Consider the following 9205-nt stretch of genomic DNA (forward strand, 5'->3'; position numbering starts at 1 on the left):
ATCCAGGCGTGGCTGGCGGTGGGTGTCTGCTGTGCACCCTGTCTCTGCATAGTTCCTGAGGGCCTCAGGCCCACCGAGCAGAAAGATCCCCACCCGCCTGGACCCGCACAGAAAACTGAGGCTCCGCAGGGGCCTGCGTATCCCCGCTGGCCTCTCCAGGGCTGCTCGCCTGTGCAAGGCCTCCCTCGGCCTGTCTCAGGCCTGTCAGCGGGGAGCAAGCCAGAGACCCCAGGAAACGCTGTCCCCCTGCTGCTCCTCAGGACCCCGGAAGAGACCTGGGGGGCCGGCCGGCCCTGGGCACAATGGACAGAGGGACAGCAGAGGAGCAACAGCCCCAGGAGGCTGTCTGCCTGGCCCTGTTTCCAGAAGCATTGAGCCTGGGACAGAGGCACAGAGACGGAGACAGTAAAGCAGGGAGAGAGACTCGCACACACTCAGCTGTCGGCTGGGCATGGGACTGGGACCGGCAGCCGTGGTCTTCTCGGATCCGGACTCAGGACGCCAACTGTTAACCCCCAGCCCAGACCGGCCTGAGTTTTCACCGCCTGACTGCCCGGCGCGCGGCTGTGACCAAGCATGCACCTGCAGGGCTGGCGCAGGCAGTGGCCTCGGGACATGCGTGGAAGAGTGGCAGCAGGTCACCGCCCGCCTCCGTGTGCATGTCCGTCACCGTGTCCCTGTGCGAATGGGTGACGCTCAGCCACACCGCGGCCTCCCGGATGGTGCCGCGGGGCTGCCCGAACCCCAGAGCTCTTGCGCGGCCGCGACCCCAGCCCTGGACCCTGAGTCGGGAGCCCGGGCTGCCCACCCGGGTGCTTTTGTCCGTTTCTGAAGTGACAAGAGACACACAAAAGGGCTTTTAATTAAATCAAAGGAAGGGGAAACGGGCCAGCCGGGCCGCTATTATGTTACCAAACGCGAAAACGAAAACTTATTTTTTAAAGCTCTGGTATTAATTTGAGATTATTCAGATAGTTAATTAAAAGTGCAGCATGTGTTAAATATTATTTCAACAAAGATTATCATCAGGCCTCCATGTAATGCGATCCGTGGGCTCGGGGAGCTTTATGCAAATGGTCTGCGGCCAGAAGGAAGGGCCCGAAGCGCCGGGCGGCAGGCCACTCGCTCACCGCAGGGGTGGCCTTTGCAGACACACACGGAATGGCAGCCAGGACCCCTGTCCGGGACCTGGGTGAGCAGGGAGACCACCGGCCACCCTGGGCCTGCTGGCCAACGGCAGGCTCCCCGAAAGTTGTCCAGGTGGCACCTGGGCCTTCAGGGGACACGGGCCGCACTCCTGCAGGTGTGTGTGTGGGGTGTGGACGTGTGTGTTGGCGAGGCTGTCGCGAGACTGGCTGCACACGTGGCTGGGGTGTTGGCAGCGCTGGTTCATCCGTCTGTTACGCGTGGACTCGTGCACGTGACACGCACGTGTGCACCTGGGCACGGGGTGCGCGCCCATAGCTGGCCCCGAGCACGCCGTGTCACCTCTCGCTGCCTCAGTTTCTCCATCTGTAAATGGGGACCGCTACAGTCCAGGCCTCACGGGGAGGATTAATGAGGGTCACGTGGCATAAGGCAAAAGCACTGTCCTGCACAGACAGCACGAGAGCCAACAATGCCAGCGTGCGCGGAGCTTTAAGTTTACGTGTCCATGTTTAACGAAAGTGAAATTAACTTTTATATTTTATTTAACCCGGTATGTCCAAAATATTGTCGTTTCAACATGTGATCCATGCAAAAACTGATGGCCGTGGTAGTTTGCATTCATTTTTCACACTAAGCCTTGGAGGTCGGTGTGTATTGGACCTGCAAGAACCTCCGGCCACACCGGCCGCATTTCAGGTGGACGTTTCAGTTGGACCTCACAGCTCTGAGCCCCGGGGACGTGGGTGTCCCCCCCTGCACCCTCGCTCGCCTGCGCTCCCTGGCCTCAGACGCGCGGGCCGCTCCTGCCCTCTGTCGGCGCCTGGCGGCGGTGCAGCGCCCACGGCTCGCCCCGCCCGGCCAGATCTGTCCCCGCCCCGCAGATGGCCACAGCCCCCTGCCCACTGCCAGGCTCCATGGTACCATTTCCCACTGCGGGCTGAGGGGCAGATGGGAGGGCAGAGGCTCAGAGAGGACCGGTCATCCGCCCCGGGTCATGCGGCAGGACCGCAAGGAGGGACCCCAGCTGAGGTTGGAACCCAAGCGTTAAGACGCTTCTGTGGGTCCCACCGGGTTCCTATCCTGGCTCTGCCCCTCTTGGCTGTGAGTCTCAGGGTTCCACAGCTGTAAGCGGGAGGGGGACCGGGGGGACGGGGCGGTAATCCCTCTGTTCAGGGTTGTGTGAGGACTAAGTAGGAAGACGTCTCTGAGGTTTTCAGCACATTCTGAGCACAGAATATGCCCAGTAAATCCATCACGGTCATAGCACCGTGACAGGACACCCCTGCCTCAGGGCCTTTGTACTGCTCAGTCCCCCAGATCTAGGATCGGACGGCTCCCCTCGTGAGGGAGGACCTCGCTGACCATCCCCTCCTTCTTGTCACCCTCAGAGCCTGTGTCGCCACCCAGCACGAGCCTGCGTGTGCCTGAAGTCTTCTTGTTTCTTGTCTGCCTCCCCCATTGGACTGGCAGCCCCAGGAGGGCAGGGCCTTGCCGGTCTTGGCCATGGTCATCCCTGACCTGGCACAGTGCCTGGCCCTACGTAGGTGCCTGACGGAAAGAGCAAGAAAGCCGTGTCAGGAGGGGGCGCAGCTTGGTGGTCACTAGGGAAGTTAGACGCCGCTTACCACACAGCCCAACATTCCACAGCCAGGTGCTAACCCAACAGAAATCAAGCTTAGGTCCACACAAAAATTCATCAATGAGCGTTTGTAGCGGCATTATTCACAACTGCCCCACGCTGGAAACCCCCCAACTGTCCCGCAGCTGGTGAACATTCATGCAGAAGAATCTACCAGCAGCAAAGGGAACCGCCGTCCAGGCACTGGACGCGGGTGGACCCAGAGGTGTAAATGTGGCCATGTGACACGTGACATTCTAGATGACACACAACTATAGGGACAGAAAACAGACCGGTGACTGCCGGGAGGGGGGCCACGGGCACATGAAGGATCTGGAGGGGGGCAACTTTTCTGTATTTGTGACTGCATGTGTTTTTCAAAACTAACAAAACTGTACATCTGAAAGGGTAATTTTTTTCTTTATGCAGCAAACCGTGATTTTTAAAAACAGAGCTGTAGACTTTCAGAGTCTCAGGTCGACTCAGTCCCTACTGCTTTCCGGTCCCAATGGTGAGCTTTGATCCCCCAACCCGGGAAAGCAAAGTGGGGGCAGGCCCCCCGCCTCCTGAGCAGGGCCGCTCCACAAAGACAGGCGGGCAGGGGGTCTGCAGAGGCTCAGCTGCAGAGCCTGGAGAGTTCCAGCAGCTTCCCCCACTCCTTGTTTCCCTCGCTGGTGTTGGTGGGAGTTCATTGTGTTGTGCTCTGTGCATTTTTCACATGTTTGAACTATTTCCTTAATAAACATGACACATACTAAAATGATTTAAGACAAGAACAGCAGGATTCCCACTGCAGAATCCCACCAGCCTCTCCTGCAGCCCTGGGAGCTGAGAGCCACCGCGGGTGGGCACAGAGGGCGGCCGGGACCAGGAGCCAGGCTGTGCGGGTGTTTCTGGGTGTCGCTCACCCCCTGCCACAGTTCCAAGCTCACTCTGCCCCACAGTCCCCGGGGAGTGGGCGCTGTCTCCCCATCAGGCAAGGCTCTGGCCGGAACCAAACGGTGTGGGGCTGCCACCCAGGATTGGCTGTGAGGTGGTGAGGACAGGCTTGGAGCATCATTCATTTGTTAAACAATTTTATTGAGATACAATTTACATGCCATAAAGCTCCCCGCTTAAAGTGTACAATTCAGTGGTTTTAGCATTTTAGTGCAACCATTACCACAATCTAAGTTTAGAACATTTTGTCCCCAAAAAGGGAGCCACAGCCACTAGCAGTCAGTGCCATCCCACTAGGTCCCCAGCCCCCGGCAACCACAGAGGTACTCTCTACAATTATGGATTTACCCATCCTGGACACTTTTGTACGTGGAATTTTACAATCTAGACTTTGCTATCCGGCTTCTTTCACTGAACGTAATGTTTTCGAGGTTCATCCATGTTGAGTCCGTGTCCGTATTTCCTTCCTTTTGTTGGCTAATCACACAGTCCATTGCATGGTAGGCCCGCATTTCATTTATCCATTCATCAGTTGATGGGCATTCGGGTCCTCTCCACTTTTTTTTTTTTTTTTTTTTTTTTGCGGTACGCGGACCTCTCACTGCTGTGGCCTCTCCCGCTGCGGAGCACAGGCTCCGGACGCGCAGGCTCAGCGGCCATGGCTCACGGGCCCAGCCGCTCCGCGGCATGTGGGATCCTCCGGACCGGGGCACGAACCCGTGTCCCCTGCATCGGCAGGCGGACTCTCAACCACTGCGCCACCAGGGAAGCCCCCTCTCCACTTTTTGACTGTCCCAACTCATGCTGCTCTGAACATTTGTGTGCAAGCTTTTGTGTGGACGTATGTTTTCAGTTCTCTTGGGTACAGACCTAGGAGTGGAATTACTGGGTCATATGGTAACTTCATTGCTTAGTTTTTTTTTAACAGCTTTATTGTGATATAACACACACCACACAATTCGCTCATGTAAAGTGCATAATTCAATGGCTTTAGTATATTCACAGAGCTGTACATCCATCACCGCGATCAATTTTAGATCATTTCCATCACCCCAGAAAGAATCCCCCCACCTCCTGACCGCCACCCTCTTCCTCTCATCTCCCAGCCCTAGGAAACCAGTCTCCCTTCTGTCTCTATGGATTTGCCTCTTCTGGGTAGCTCATACATGTGGAACCATGCAACACGGCATCCTCTGAATCTGGCTTTTTCTACTCAGCACAATGTTTTCAAGGTTCATCCATGTTGCAAGCATTGGTACTGCATCCCTTTTTATTATTATTATATTATCACTGAATAATATTTCATTTAAATATTCCACGGAATAGTATTCCAGGTAGTGTGTGGGTGCGCCCAGCACTTTTCATCTGTTCATCAGTTGATAGACATTAGTGTTGTCTCCACTTTGGGGCAATAAGGCTGTTTCACTTTTTGGGGAACACCCCACTGTTCTCCCAGCTGGCTGCCACAGAGCATTTAGTGAGCATCTGCTGTGTGCCCCTTTCATTCCTACCACTATCCAGCAAGGCAGGTCCTAATAGCCATTCCATTTTGCTGTGGCACAGAGAGGGTGAGACACTTGCTCCAGGCCTCATTGGGTCCCAGGGCTGCTGAGCGAGGTGAGGTCTGGGAACCAGACACTTGGTTACATGACCACTAGGTGCTGGTGGTCTGTGGAACCTGCAGGAAGGATCTGCATGCTGACTCTCCCAGGATAGAGGCCAGCCTATGATTCCCAGACATGGTGGCCAGGGTGGCAACTGTCCCCGCCCTTCTAGGCACCCCTCATCAGGCTGTTCCAAGCCACCCCAAGGCCCTGGCAAGTGTGCAGGAAACTTTGGTCCAATCTTGGTCAAAGGAATCAACGAACTAATGAACAAGATGCAGTGGCCACCAGCAGCCGGGGCATTTCAGGGCTCAGGGCCAGGGCAGGGAACCGAGGTTCTGGGCCCAGCTTCTCGGAGGAGAGCCCTGGGGACAGAGGAGCTGCAGGTGCAGAGGGCAGACCTGGGACCCACCAGAGCATCCCCCAGGGAGGGCCTGCCCTGTGCTGGGCTGTCTTGGTGGCTGCCCCAGAGTTGCTGCTTGTCTCAGCTGTCATTCGGCCGGGATAGTGTGGAGGGACCTCCCCGTGCCTGGAGGTATGTAAGCAGAGGCTGGACTTGGAGGATGCGGCAGCAGTGGAGGGGGGGCGGGGGGTGAGCCCGCCCAGCCCCAGGTGGACCAGGCACACAGGCCAGATGAAGTCCCTGCTCTGGAGCACGTGGTGTCGCAGGTGGGCCGGGGAGGAGCGGTCGGGACTCTGGGGGGCAGCCGGCCGCTCAGTCCCGTGGCGATGGTGACCTAGGCCAAGGCCACCAGGCCGTGGAGGAATGCACCAGCCCCTCTGCTCATAAACCTACTCCCCCAACTCCCCACCGCCTGTGTGCCGGGCGAGGTCATAGGTCATCCAGAGGTGGCTGTCAGGAAAGGCTGGCATAAGGCACGACGGCCAGCTCCAGGCCGTTCACAACCCTGGGCTGTGCGGCCCACAGCGGACCAGGCAGGGCAGGCAGGGAGCAGAGGCGGGAGTGCCGGGCGGTGGGTCTCAGGCTATACCCGGCCGAGAGCCCAAGTTCAAATTCTTGGGGATCCTGGAGGCCCTGCCCAGAGGTCACGCAGAACACAGCCCCGGAGCACTCAGGGAGTGCAGACAGGATTTCGGAAGACCACCGGTGAGACCCCGTCCTGTGCTTGGACCGCTGTCCCCGGGGGCAGCAAGTGGCCCCAGCTGTGCTCGCTCAGAGGTTGCACGGGCCGGAAGAGCAGCCTGATCACCCTCCCTGTGCCTGGGCCTCGGCAGGTGTGGGCCTGCAGAGGGCGGAGGAGGCGATGTGGCCGCACGGTGTGCCCTGCCGGGGACAAGTCTGAGGATGCGACGCTGGCTCCTGGGGACACGGGCGTGGGTGGCCCCTCTGGCCTCCTTGGACTCGGCAGGCCTCTCCGAGGGGCGGCCCTCGGTGGCTGGGCCTGGACAGGCCCCAGGGCCGTCACTTTCTGCATGTGTGCCTGTGCTTGGGGTGCCCCCAGTGAAGGGTGCAGGGTCGCGGGGCCGCGGGGACCAGGCCAAAGAGGAGGGGACGCCTCCTGGGCTCCAGCGTGTTTCCCTCCAGGGAAGCCCTGTGTGAGTTCCAGGAGGGGCTCCATTAGCTGTGCCTGGGGGGGAGGCTGGGGCTGAAGAAGGACCCACAGGGAAAGGGGAGTCGGGCCTTCCCGCCTCTCCCCTCGGGGACTCTCCTGCCTCATCTACCGTGGCTGTCCGGGCCTCAGACGACGTGATGGGGCCGTGAGTCGTAAGCCTCACCCTCCAAGGGTACAGAGCAGGACAGTGGGAGCGCTCTGAGCGGGGCACCAACACAGAGCCAGGGGCCCGAGGGGGACAGGCTGGGCCCCTCTGGGCCAGTGATGGGCACACAGGGGTCCTGGAGCCTCCAGAGGCTGCCCTCTCCCAGGGAGGACATGCGCCCAGGCCTGGAGGCTGCCCCATCTCGTGCCACCATCCCCCCCCAGCCCACCTGCCAGGTTGAGCCCTCTTCCCAGCAGGGGCTGCTCTCCTGTGTGCAGTGAGGAAGGAAATTGCAAATTAATCTTTATTTCCATCTTGGAAGAAAACCTTAATTCTCTGCATGGAAATGATCCTCGTCAGACCAGGGAATCAATTATGGGCTTTAATTGCAGTCAGTCCTGGCCAATCAGAGTGGGGTCGACCCCAGGGACCCTCTCTCTCCTCCCCGTCTCTGGGGCCCTCCCCTGGGTGCACTCAGCTCTCGGGGTCCCCCTATCTCTCTCTCTACTTCTTTCTCCATCTCTCTGGGCGTCTGTCTCGCTCTTTCTCTGCCGCCGTATGTCTCTGCCTGTGTCTCGCTGTCCCTGGCTCTGGCCACTCCCCACAGCACAGGGCTCAGGCAGGCACCCCAGCTCTGACGAGCCCCATGGGACCTCCGCCTGCAACCTCTCTGGCCTCTGAGCTGCAGCTTCAAGGCTGGGGCTGAGGGGGTGAGTTACTGGCTCCTCCCTGCCCCCCAGGGTCTTCTCGGGAGTCACCTGCCATCCTACACTCAGGCCTGCAGGTGACCTCAGGCTGGCCGTCCCTGGCCAGGCCCGGGCCCCATGGCTTCGCTGTGTACAGCAGCTGCCCAGAGGCCCTGGAGAGGCTTCCGGCTCGGGTGGGTGGGAGGCGCCCTGCCCGGAACCGACAGCCTCAGTGTTTCCACCCGCGATGGGGGCACCCCCAGGACTGGGTCTCCTCCCACCACCTTCCGGCCACCGGGAGATGCTTGTCTGTCTTATCAGTGGCGCCCTGTGACTGACAACTGCTCCTTAACAGCAGCCCACCCGGCTGTCCACAGGGTAGGGGCGGCCGTGGCTTGCCTGCATGTCCACACGCACCCAGACCCCCTGTTCCCCGGGCCAGCTCTGCGCCGGGACCTGCCCCACAGGGTTCCCCGTGCTGGGGGGCTGGGGCAGAGGACCAACCCCGCCCTCCTGCCTCAGTTTCCCTCTGCTCCCCTGACCTGCACTCCCACACCCTCCCCAGGGTGGGCTCACTGAGCCCCACCGAGTCAGGCAGGTGACTGGTGAGGGCCTGGGTGGCGGGCGGGCGCGTTTCCCTCGACCCCTGAATACTGAGAAGCGGAGAGATGCTGCCGATTGGAGGCCAGCGTCCCCTGTTGTCTGGCGCCACATCTGATTAGGGAACAAATTGCTCCATCTCACCCCACACCTGTGACACAACAGCCTGCCCACACCTGCCTGCCGCCCAGAGGTGCCTGGCCCACTTCCGCTGGACCCTGCCCTGGGCTGAGCATCTCAAGCCACGTCCATTGTCCCCGGCTCGCATGTCCTCTCCTGCCCGGGGCCCGCAGCGCACGCCCTGATTTTTCTTCTCTCCAGCTTGGTCTCACGCACGCCGGTCTCCAGCCCACACCGTCCCGAGCCCCGGGTCCCGTGTCTCCCAGGGGCTGCGGGGTTGGGCTCGGGAGGCCCAGCGAGCTCGTCAAGGTGTCCCACACCCGTGTCTGCCGCGGGGCTCCCACCTGGCAGCCGACGTTGTGACCGCGGGGAGGCTCGCCAGGTGTCCCAGGTCCCCTCCCTCTCGCTGCCTCGTGTGCCTCCCAGTGCCAAGGCAAGAGGCCACGTCGCGTCCCCCTCCCCTGGCCTTGGCTACGGCCCCTCCTTGCTGACCACCAGCCTCACGCTCCTTCCCACCGGCCTGTGCCCCCAGCAGGCCCTCCCCACGGGTATCTGTGCAGGCCCCTCGTGATAAGGGTGTATGTGGGGTGCTGGTCAGGTTTGGGGTGGTGGTGGTGTTGACAGTCTAGGGACAGGGTAAGGAACTGGCTGAGAAGGGCAGGAACTGGGAGGGCCCAGGACGGGTCAGGACCTGGCTCTGTGGCCCAGCTTTGGAAGCCTTGGGAAATCTGGGCTTCCAAGGGCTGCCTGGAGCTGCAGGGAAGGCCCGG

Source organism: Delphinapterus leucas, chromosome 10 (genome assembly GCF_059928025.1).
Source record: "Delphinapterus leucas isolate spDelLeu-1000000601 "Yukka" chromosome 10, BTC_Dleu_Yukka2, whole genome shotgun sequence".
NCBI lineage: Eukaryota > Metazoa > Chordata > Mammalia > Artiodactyla > Monodontidae > Delphinapterus > Delphinapterus leucas.